The sequence below is a fragment of the Oncorhynchus keta genome, chromosome 8 (assembly GCF_023373465.1).
Source record: "Oncorhynchus keta strain PuntledgeMale-10-30-2019 chromosome 8, Oket_V2, whole genome shotgun sequence".
Lineage (NCBI taxonomy): Eukaryota > Metazoa > Chordata > Actinopteri > Salmoniformes > Salmonidae > Oncorhynchus > Oncorhynchus keta.
The window spans coordinates 46,936,364-46,947,948 of NC_068428.1; positions in this window are offsets into that span (position 1 = coordinate 46,936,364).

The following is an 11,585-nucleotide window of genomic DNA, read 5'->3' on the forward strand; positions in this document are numbered from 1 at the left end:
GGTTCTGAGAACGTTTTACTATGGTTCCATGGAGGTTCTGAGAACGTTTTACTATGGTTCCATGGAGGTTCTGAGAACGTTTTACTATGGTTCCCTGAAAGTTTTTACTGGGACGTTTTATTAATGTTATTTTGTTTATGAAAATGATTGTTTATTTGGAGATTTTCTAATAACTTTATTCAAAACTTTCACTTGAATGTTTCAATAATACTTTTAATAACACTGTTTTATAACTCCAAGGACAGATAGGACACGAGGAAATGAATGTGCTTGGCATTAATCATGCAAACACATAACTTTTTTTAAATTATGGCACGGCATCAGTCAGTTTAAAATCTACAATCTTCTGTTCTCTATCCATGGAATTAGTCCACTGTGCCACCAGGATGGAGCTAGCATAACATGTTTTTTCTTTATTTTTTACTCATACAAAGCTGTTCATTTTAGTCTATTCAAACAGACCCCGTTTCAAAGGAAACTAATTCTCAAAAAGAGTTGTTGTGGCCAATTAGTGGTGCAGCCAACACACCCGAACACACTTAACAAGATAGAGGCCAGAGAGAGTTTTGTTGACTCTGAGAACGGAATGTATATGTTTTTAAATAACATTCTTAGAATGTTCTGTGAACGTTTCTAATATTTTCTTGTGGTTTATATGGAACGTTTTCCTAATGTTCTCAGAACATGACTTGAGGTGTGTTCGTAAATTCAATCTGGAGTGCCAGAGTGTGCTGAGAGTGAACTATTTGAGAACATTCGCAATGTCAAACCAGTTGGAGAATGTTCCTAAAACATTACCAACATTTTAACTAAACATAACCACGTTTGAACTTTTAGGAAACGTTCTGTTAAAGCAAGAAAATACCAAGAAAATACCAAGTTCCTTAAAATGTGCTGAGAATGTTCCAAAGCAACTATCCTGCACCATTCCCAGAAAGTTGTGGGAAGGTTATGTACAAAATAACCATAGGACAACCACGTTTCCCACCGAGCTCTAAGAAATAAATGGTTCTAAGAACGTTAAGTGCTAGCTGGGAGAGGTGGCTGGTGCCAGTGGAGAGCTGAGACCACTCCCACCAGAAGCCACCTACTGGAGAGAGCCTCCTCCCAGCAATGGAGTGTTCTGTCACACTGGCACATTGACTGAGGCAGCCGACTTGTGGCTTCATGCCTCACATGAAGCCCCAAGTCCCCCCCCCCCCCTAAATACTGTGTGCCAGTGGTACAGTAGTAGGGAGGGGTGCAATAGGTCTTGGTGAGGAGGGGAGGAGGTGGGAGAAGGTTGAGGGAAAGCAATGCCTTGTGGGCTTTGAGATTCATTGCCCTGAAGCAACTTGATTGGTCTTTTATTACACAATAATGACTATTTATTGGTGAACTAATCTGAAGTCAGACGTAGGCTGATTGGGTCTGTTTCTGCTCTCCTTGTGGAAAATGGGAGTCGTCAAAAGCACAGACAGGTCTGGGATCAGGCTAATTGAGGTTGGAGGTGATTGTCTATCAGTGTCCTCTTGTTCAAGAAAAAGGCATTGTTGTTGTTGTGTGTGTGTGTGTTTTGAGACAGAAGTGAAAACTGAAAAAAGTGAATATTGTAAAAATAAAAAATAAATTAAAAGCTCTCTAAACATTTGGGAAGATAAATTGCTAACTCAGAAACGTCCGGCTTCGTGGGCTTTTCACAGGAGTCTAGGGTTTACCGGGAGAATGGTGTGACAAACACAACACATCCAGTCAGCTTCAGTCCTGTGGGTGAAAAACAGCTCGTTGATGAGAGGTTCGAAGGAGAAGGACAAGAATTGTGCAAGCTAACAGTCCCGGCTGCAAACAGGCAAATAACGGCGCAGTACAACAGTGGTGTGCAGAACGACATCTCGGGAACACACAACCCTGTCGGACCTCGTCACGGATTGGCTATTGCAGCAGAGGACCACACTGGGTTCCAATCCTCTCAGCTAAAAACAAGAAGCCACTCCAGTGGGCACGTCATCACCATCGCCTGATCCTGTTGCGTCAGTATTTGGCGTAAACAGCATAGTCCATGGACCCGTCCTGCCTTGGTGTCAACGGTACAGGCTGGTGGTGTAATGGTGTGGGGAATGTTTTCCTGACACACGTCATGTGCCTTGATACTAATTGAGCAATGTTTCTATGCCCTGAAGAGTTCAGGCTGTTCATTTTTAATTGTATTTTAGTAATTTAGCAGACACTCTTATCCAGAGCGACTTACAGTAGTGAGCCCATACATTTTCTTACTGGTCCCCAGTGGGAATTGGGGGGGGGGGTTGAACACAGTTCTAGATGGGTGTACCTAATATACTGGCCACTGAGTGTAGAGAGACCACACAAAAATCTGTCGTTCTGCCCCTGAACAAGGCAGTTAACCCACTAGGTCGTCATTGAAAATTAAGAATTTGTTCTTGACTGTCTTGCCTAGTTAAATAAAAAAATATATTGTTCATTTATGTGTGAATGTATTTTGTGAAGTCTGCATACAAATACACCTAAATAATCCTCTATACAACATGCAGTACGGAAAACACTGGAAAGATAGAGTAACTGTATTCAAAGTCAAGGTTGTCTACTGTCTGATCATGTTCTGTCCCTTCTGTCCAGCAGCCTGATAATAACTACTGTCTGATCATGTTCTGTCCCTTCTGTTCAGCAGCCTGGTAATAACTACTGTCTGATCATGTTCTGTCCCTTCTGTCCAGCAGCCTGGTAATAACTACTGTCTGATCATGTTCTGTCCCTTCTGTTCAGCAGCCTGGTAATAACTACTGTCTGATCATGTTCTGTCCCTTCTGTTCAGCAGCCTGATAATAACTACTGTCTGATCATGTTCTGTCCCTTCTGTCCAGCAGCCTGGTAATAACTACTGTCTGATCATGTTCTGTCCCTTCTGTTCAGCAGCCTGGTAATAACTACTGTCTGATCATGTTCTGTCCCTTCTGTTCAGCAGCCTGGTAATAACTACTGTCTGATCATGTTCTGTCCCTTCTGTCCAGCAGCCTGGTAATAACTACTGTCTGATCATGTTCTGTCCCTTCTGTTCAGCAGCCTGGTAATAACTACTGTCTGATCATGTTCTGTCCCTTCTGTTCAGCAGCCTGGTAATAACTACTGTCTGATCATGTTCTGTCCCTTCTGTTCAGCAGCCTGATAATAACTACTGTCTGATCATGTTCTGTCCCTTCTGTCCAGCAGCCTGGTAATAACTACTGTCTGATCATGTTCTGTCCCTTCTGTTCAGCAGCCTGGTAATAACTACTGTCTGATCATGTTCTGTCCCTTCTGTTCAGCAGCCTGGTAATAACTACTGTCTGATCATGTTCTGTCCCTTCTGTTCAGCAGCCTGGTAATAACTACTGTCTGACCATGTTCTGTCCCTTCTGTTCAGCAGCCTGGTAATAACTACTGTCTGATCATGTTCTGTCCCTTCTGTTCAGCAGCCTGGTAATAACTACTGTCTGATCATGTTCTGTCCCTTCTGTTCAGCAGCCTGGTAATAACTACTGTCTGATCATGTTCTGTCCCTTCTGTTCAGCAGCCTGATAATAACTACTGTCTGATCATGTGCTGTCCCTTCTGTCCAGCAGCCTGATAATAACTACTGTCTGATCATCCAATCCATTCACATCCTGTTTTTAGGCCTACAGAGAGAACTACATCCTGTTATTAGGTCTACAGAGAGATCTACATCCTGTTATTAGGTCTACAGAGAGAACTACATCCTGTTATTAGGCCTACAGAGAGAACTACATCCTGTTATTAGGACTACAGAGAGAACTACATCCTGTTATTAGGCCTACAGAGAGAACTATATCCTGTTATTAGGACTACAGAGAGAACTACATCCTGTTATTAGGACTACAGAGAGAACTACATCCTGTTATTAGTACTACAGAGAGATCTACATCCTGTTATTAGGCCTACAGAGTGAACTACATCCTGTTATTAGGCCTACAGAGAGAACTACATCCTGTTATTAGGCCTACAGAGAGATCTACATCCTGTTATTAGGCCTAAAGAGAGAACTACATCCTGTTATTAGGACTACAGAGAGATCTACATCCTGTTATTAGGACTACAGAGAGAACTACATCCTGTTATTAGGCCTACAGAGATAACTACATCCTGTTATTAGGCCTACAGAGAGAACTACATCCTGTTATTAGGACTACAGAGAGAACTATATCCTGTTATTAGGACTACAGAGAGAACTACATCCTGTTATTAGGCCTACAGAGAGATCTACATCCTGTTATTAGGCCTACAGAGAGAACTACATCCTGTTTTTAAGGCCTACAGAGAGATCTACATCCTGTTATTAAGGCCTACAGAGAGATCTACATCCTGTTATTAGGTCTACAGAGAGAACTACATCCTGTTATTAGGACTACAGAGAGAACTACATCCTGTTATTAGGTCTACAGAGAGAACTACATCCTGTTATTAGGCCTACAGAGAGAACTACATCCTGTTTTTAAGGCCTACAGAGAGATCTACATCCTGTTATTAGGTCTACAGAGAGATCTACATCCTGTTATTAGGTCTACAGAGAGAACTACATCCTGTTATTAGGACTACAGAGAGAACTACATCCTGTTATTAGGTCTACAGAGAGAACTACATCCTGTTATTAGGCCTACAGAGAGAACTACATCCTGTTATTAGGCCTACTGAGAGAACTACATCCTGTTATTAGGACTACAGAGAGAACTACATCCTGTTATTAGGACTATAGAGAGAACTACATCCTGTTATTAGGCCTACAGAGAGAACTACATCCTGTTATTAGGCCTACAGAGAGAACTACATCCTGTTATTAGGACTACAGAGAGAACTACATCCTGTTATTAGGACTACAGAGAGAACTACATCCTGTTATTAGGACTACAGAGAGAACTACATCCTGTTATTAGGACTACAGAGAGAACTACATCCTGTTATTAGGACTACAGAGAGAACTACATCCTGTTATTAGGACTACAGAGAGAACTACATCCTGTTATTAGGACTACAGAGAGAACTACATCCTGTTATTAGGACTACAGAGAGAACTACTACTACTACTCTTTTACACCTGCATTGTTTGCTGTTTGGGGTTTTAGGCTGGGTTTCTGTACAGCAACTTTGAGATATCAGCTGATGTACGAAGGGCTATATAAATACATTTGATTTGATTTGATTTGAACTACATCCTGTTATTAGGACTACAGAGAGAACTACATCCTGTTATTAGGCCTACAGTGAGAACTTTCGTTTTGACTTTGAGGTGTGTTTGTATTAGAGGAGCGGCGGTCAGGGCCAAACAGGAAGTGATCAGAGGGCATGGCCAAACAGGAAGTGACCAGAGGGCAGGGCCAAACAGGAAGTGATCAGAGGGCAGGGCCAAACAGGAAGTGATCAGAGGGCAGGGCCAAACAGGAAGTGATCAGAGGGCAGGGCCAAACAGGAAGTGACCAGAAGGCAGGGCCAAACAGGATATGACCAGAAGGCAGGGCCAAACAGGAAGTGACCAGAAGGCAGGACCAAACAGGAAGTGACCAGTGGGCAGGGCCAACAGGAAGTGACCAGAAGGCAGGGCCAAACAGGAAGTGACCAGTGGGCAGGGCCAAACAGGAAGTGACCAGAAGGCAGGGCCAAACAGGAAGTGACCAGTGGGCAGGGCCAACAGGAAGTGACCAGAAGGCAGGGCCAAACAGGAAGTGACCAGTGGGCAGGGCCAAACATGAAGTGACCAGTGGGCAGGGCCAAACAGGAAGTGACCAGAAGGCAGGGCAAACAGGAAGTGACCAGTGGGCAGGGCCAACAGGAAGTGACCAGAAGGCAGGGCCAAACAGGAAGTGACCAGTGGGCAGGGCCAAACATTAAGTGACCAGAGGGCAGGATCATCAGCTGACCTATGATTGGTTGACAGGTGCACCCCCATCCCATCCGTCATCAGGGGCCACCTCCCTAATGGAACTCTATCCCCTAAGAAAATAAAATAAAATCTTATGTGTCTCATTCACATATTTAGCCGATGTTATTGAGGGTGTAGCAAAATGTTTTTGTTCCTAGCTCCAACAGCTCAGTAATATCTAACAATACACAACAATACAAACAAATCTAAACGTAAAAGAACGGAATTAAAATATATTAATATTAGATTGATCAATGTCAGAGTGGCATTGACTAAAACACAGTAGAATAGAATTACAGTATATACACATGAGATGGGTAAAGTAGTATGTAAACATTATTAAAGTGACTAGTTAGTAAATACAGTAGAATAGAATACAGTATTTACATATAAGATGAGTAAAGCAGTATGTAAACATGATTAAAATAACCAGTAATTCCATGTACATATACTCTAACGTTCAAAAGTTTGGGGTCACTTAGAAATGTCCTTGTTTTTGAAAAAATAAAGTACATTTTTTGTAGATTAAAATAACATCAAATCGATCAGAAATACAATGTAGACATTGTTAATGTTGTAAATGACTATTGTAGCTGGAAACGGCAGATTTTTTAAATGGAATATCTACATAGATGTACAGAGGCCCAACCATCACTCCTGTGTTCCAATGGCACGTTGTGTTAGCTAATCCAAGTTTATAATTTTAAAAGGTTAACTGATCTTTAGAAAACCCTTTTGCAATTATGTTAACACAGCTGAAAACTGTTGTTCTTATTAAAGAAGGAATAAAACTGGCCTCCTTCAGACTAGTTGAATATCTGGAGAATCAGCATTTGTGGGTTCGATTACAGGCTCAAAATGGCCAGAAACAAAGAACTTTCTTCTGAAACTCGTCAGTCTGTTCTTGTTCTGAGAAATGAAGGCTATTCTATGTGAGAAATTGCCAAGAAACTGAAGATCTCGTACAACGCTGTGTACAACTCCCTTCACAGGACAGCGCAAACTGTCTCTAACCAGAATAGAAAGGAGTGGGAGGCCCCGGTGCACAACTGAGCAAGAGGACAAGTACATTAAAGTGTCTATTTTGAGAAACAGACGCCTCATAAGTCCTCAATTGGCAGCTTCATTAAATAGTACCCGCAAAACACCAGTCTCAACGTCAACAGTGAAGAGGCGACTCCGGGATGCTGACCTTCTAGGCAGAGTTGCAAAGAAAAAGCCATATCTCAGACTGGCCAATAAAAAGAAAAGATTAAGATGGACAAAAGAACACAGACACTGGACAGAGGAACTCTGCCTAGAAGACCAGCATCTCAGAGTCGCCTCTTCACTGTTGACGTTGAGACTGGACAGAGGAACTCTGCCTAGAAGACCAGCATCTCAGAGTCACCTCTTCACTGTTGACGTTGAGACTGGACAGAGGAACTCTGCCTAGAAGGCCAGCATCCTGGAGTCGCCTCTTCACTGTTGACGTTGAGACTGGACAGAGGAACTCTGCCTAGAAGACCAACATCTCAGAGTCATCTCTTCACTGTTGACGTTGAGACTGGACAGAGGAACTCTGCCTAGAAGACCAGCATCTCAGAGTCGCCTCTTCACTGTTGACGTTGAGACTGGACAGAGGAACTCTGCCTAGAAGACCAGCATCTCAGAGTCGCCTCTTCACTGTTGACGTTGAGACTGGACAGAGGAACTCTGCCTAGAAGTTCCGCAAAAATAAAAACATAACCATATAACGCAATTTTTTGTCTTAAAAAAAACAAAACATGTATTGAACGAAGTAATTCCCCTTCAATACGCTCTGGACATTTCATGACTCTCATAGGCCAATAACATTTATTCAAAATAGCTTCTGAAGTGTCTTAATTATACGTTCGTTAATAGTTAAATGGTAGTTTTCGTTTTGGAGATACAGAGTTTTATTTTAACAGAGATAATGATGTTTTATTTGTTCAACATTTAATTCTTCAATTCTCCCGCTTTTTTGTAATGTAAATAAATCATAAGTTAGTGTAATCGACATCGAAATGATTTCATAAATCCTATTAAACATTTTGTTCACGACTAAATCTACATTTGCAAAGTGGTCAGTGTGTGACCATTGCAACTAGTTTTTGATCACTGTGTGTGTGTGTGTGTGTGTGTGTGTGTGTGTGTGTGTGTGTGTGTGTGTGTGTGTGTGTGTATGTGTTTTTGTGTGTTTACTAAAATGGTATTTCGTTCAGTCAGTGTGTGTACATAACGCAGCTACTGGCACGTGTTGCCATGGTTACTCAGGCTAGTGCCCATAGAGTCTCCTTACACACCAGCAATAAGAACCTAAATAATCTGTTTTAGGTGTGTGTGTCTATTTATTTTTATATATATTTTTTTTTAAATATGTGGGCTGGTGGGGTTACTAAGGTTACACAGGTTTGGCAGCTGCTGGCTGTACAGGGCAGGTGACTGGGGTTATAGCATGAGGAACATATAGGTAACTACCAAAATAATGGAAACACGTGAGTAAATGAGGAATACTAAGTTTATTGAATGTAGGTGGTTCCACACAGGTGTGGTTCCTGAGTTAATTAAGAAATTAACATCCCATCATGCATAGGGTCATGTTTAAAAAATGCTGGGCAGGCCATTATTTTTGCTGCCATGGCTACGCCCCCATTGGATGGATAATGCCCCCATCCACAGGGTACGAGTGGTTCACTGAACGGTTCGATGAGCATGAAAACGATGTAAACCATACGCCATGGCCGTCTCAGTCAACAGATCTCAACCCAATTGAACATTTATTTGAGATTATTATTTGAGATTCTAGAGCCGCGCCTGAGACAGCGTTTTCCACCACCACTGCGCCTGTCACGACTTCTGACCCGAAGTCGTTGCCTCTCCTTGTTCGGGCGGTGCTCGGCGGTCGACGTCACCGGTCTTCTAGCCATCATTGATCCTTTTTTCATTTTCCATTGGTTTTGTCTTGTCTTCCCACACACCTGGTTCCAATCCCATTCATTACCTGTTGTGTATTTAACCCTCTGTTTCCCCTCATGTCTTTGTCAGAGATTTTATTGTCAGCGTTGTTTAGTTGTTGTGTTGGTGCGCGACGGGTCCTCGTACCCATGTTTGTTCATGTCTGTACTTTTAGTGTGGACATTTATTAAAAGACTCCATTTTGACTCTCCTGCGCCTGACTTCCCTGCCACCTATACACACACGACGCTGACGCTGACAGCGCCTGAGACAGCGTTTTCCACCACCATTAACAAAACACCAAAATTACAGAATTTCTCAGGGAAGAATGGCGTCTCGTCCCTCCAATAGAGTTCCAGACACTTGTAGAATCCAAGGTGCATTGAAGCTGTTCTGGCTCGTGGTGGTTTATTAAGACTCTGTTGGTGTTTCCTTTATTTGTTGGTATTTACCTGTATCTATACATAGAAATATATGCAGACTGGCTGGGGGAGGGGCGGTGGGTTTTCGTCTTTCTTTCTGTCTCCCTCTCTCTCTCTCTTTCCTCCCCTGTCCAGGAATGTTTTATCTTGAGGTTGTTTCTGGACAAGGACATAGTGTAGCCGCTATGAATGGTGATCAGTGTTTACCCATCAATGTTACCACTGGTTACCACTCCACTGTCTCTCATCTTTGGTGTCTGCAGTAGAGGGGTCCTCAGTTTTCAGCTTTCTCCTGAGGTTGTGTACTTTAATCTGCAGTGTTTTTGTTGCTCCTCCGCTCTCTCCACTGGCTTCCAGTTGAAGCTCGCATCCGCTACAAGACCATGGTGCTTGCCTACGGAGCTGTGAGGGGAACGGCACCTCAGTACCTCCAGGCTCTGATCAGGCCCTACACCCAAACAAGGGCACTGCGTTCATCCACCTCTGGCCTGCTCGCCTCCCTACCACTGAGGAAGTACAGTTCCCGCTCAGCCCAGTCAAAACTGTTCGCTGCTCTGGCCCCCCAATGGTGGAACAAACTCCCTCACGACGCCAGGACAGCGGAGTCAATCACCACCTTCCGGAGACACCTGAAACCCCACCTCTTTAAGGAATACCTAGGATAGGATAAAGTAATCCTTCTCACCCCCCCCTTTAAAAGATTTAGATGCACTATTGTAAAGTGGCTGTTCCACTGGATGTCATAAGGTGAATGCACCAATTTGTAAGTCGCTCTGGATAAGAGCGTCTGCTAAATGACTTAAATGTTAAATGTTAAATGTGAGAGACATACATAGAGAGATAGAGGTACACAAGAGAGGGAGAGAGACATAGAGAGAAACAGACAGTGAGAGACATACATAGAGAGAGAGAGCAATTTTTTATTTTACGTTTATTTAACTAGGCAGGTCAGTTAAGAACAAATTCTTATTTTCAATGACAGCCTAGGAACAGTTGGTTAACTGCCTTGTTCAGGGGCAGAAAGACAGATTTGTACCTTGTCTGCTCAGGGATTTGATCTTGCAACCTTTTGGTTACTAGTCCAATGCTTTAACCACTAGGCTAGGGACAGAGTGAGAGACAGAGTGAGAGACAGACAGACAGACAGACAGACAGACAGACAGACAGACAGAGACAGCATGACAGACAGACAGAGACAGCATGAGAGACAGAAGGAGAGAGAGTGACAGTGACAGTGACAGACAGACAGACAGACAGACAGACAGACAGACAAGGGTTGATCCCGTATGCTCCCTATGCTCCCTGTGAAACGTAACACCTAGAGAGTGAGAGAGTGAAAGGGAATATATCAATGGAGGCTCCTCCTCAGAGGAAGAGGAGGTTCATCCTAAAAATAGTGAAACATAAAAAAAGTTATCCTTTTTAGATAAAACTATACTAACTATATTCACGTCACCAAATAACTGATTAAAACACACTTTTTGCAATGAAGATCTACAGTAGCCTTAACAGCACTCTGTAGGGTAGCACCATTGTGTAGCCGGAGGACAGCTAGCTTCAGTCCTCCTGTGGGTACATTGACGTCAATACAAAACCTAGGAGACTCATGGTTCTCACCCCTTCCATAGACTTACACAGTAATTATGACAACTTCCGGAGGATGTCCTCCAATCTATCAGAGCTCTTGCAACATGAACCTACATGTTGTCCACCCAATCAAAGGATCAGATAATTAATCTAGTCCTGAAAGCATAAGCTACAGCTATCTAGAACTGAAGTGTATAGAATGGGGTGAGTAGTTGACACTGAGAGAAAGACAATAGTTGAGCAGTTTTGAACAAATTAATTTCTAAAACAAATAAGGAGAAGAAGCATAAAGCGAGCTAGCTATATTTCTTTGTATTTTTTTCACCTTCACTTACTTAGCTAGCTAATGCAGCTAGCTATTTTAGCCTACTCAAAAACCTCACTCAAACAGAGAGGAATGCTATTTATGTTAGCTAGCTGGCTAAGGCTATACAACATTGGAACTCTTGCAAGTCAAGGTAAGCTTTCAGTGTTATTGCTAAACTGCTTGCTGTACACTGTACTGCGTGATTGTAGCGTTTTTTAAAACACATTATTTCTAGTACATTGACGTTAGCTAATATGGTGATTATGATGTAGGCTGTATGTAGCGGTTATGTGCTTGACTAGCATTTAGCCTGTGGCCTTCTGTGGAGATCTAGGGGCGTCATGGCTACTCAGGTAGCTGTCCGTCAATGTGCTTGACTAGCATTTAGCCTGTGGCCTTCTGTGGA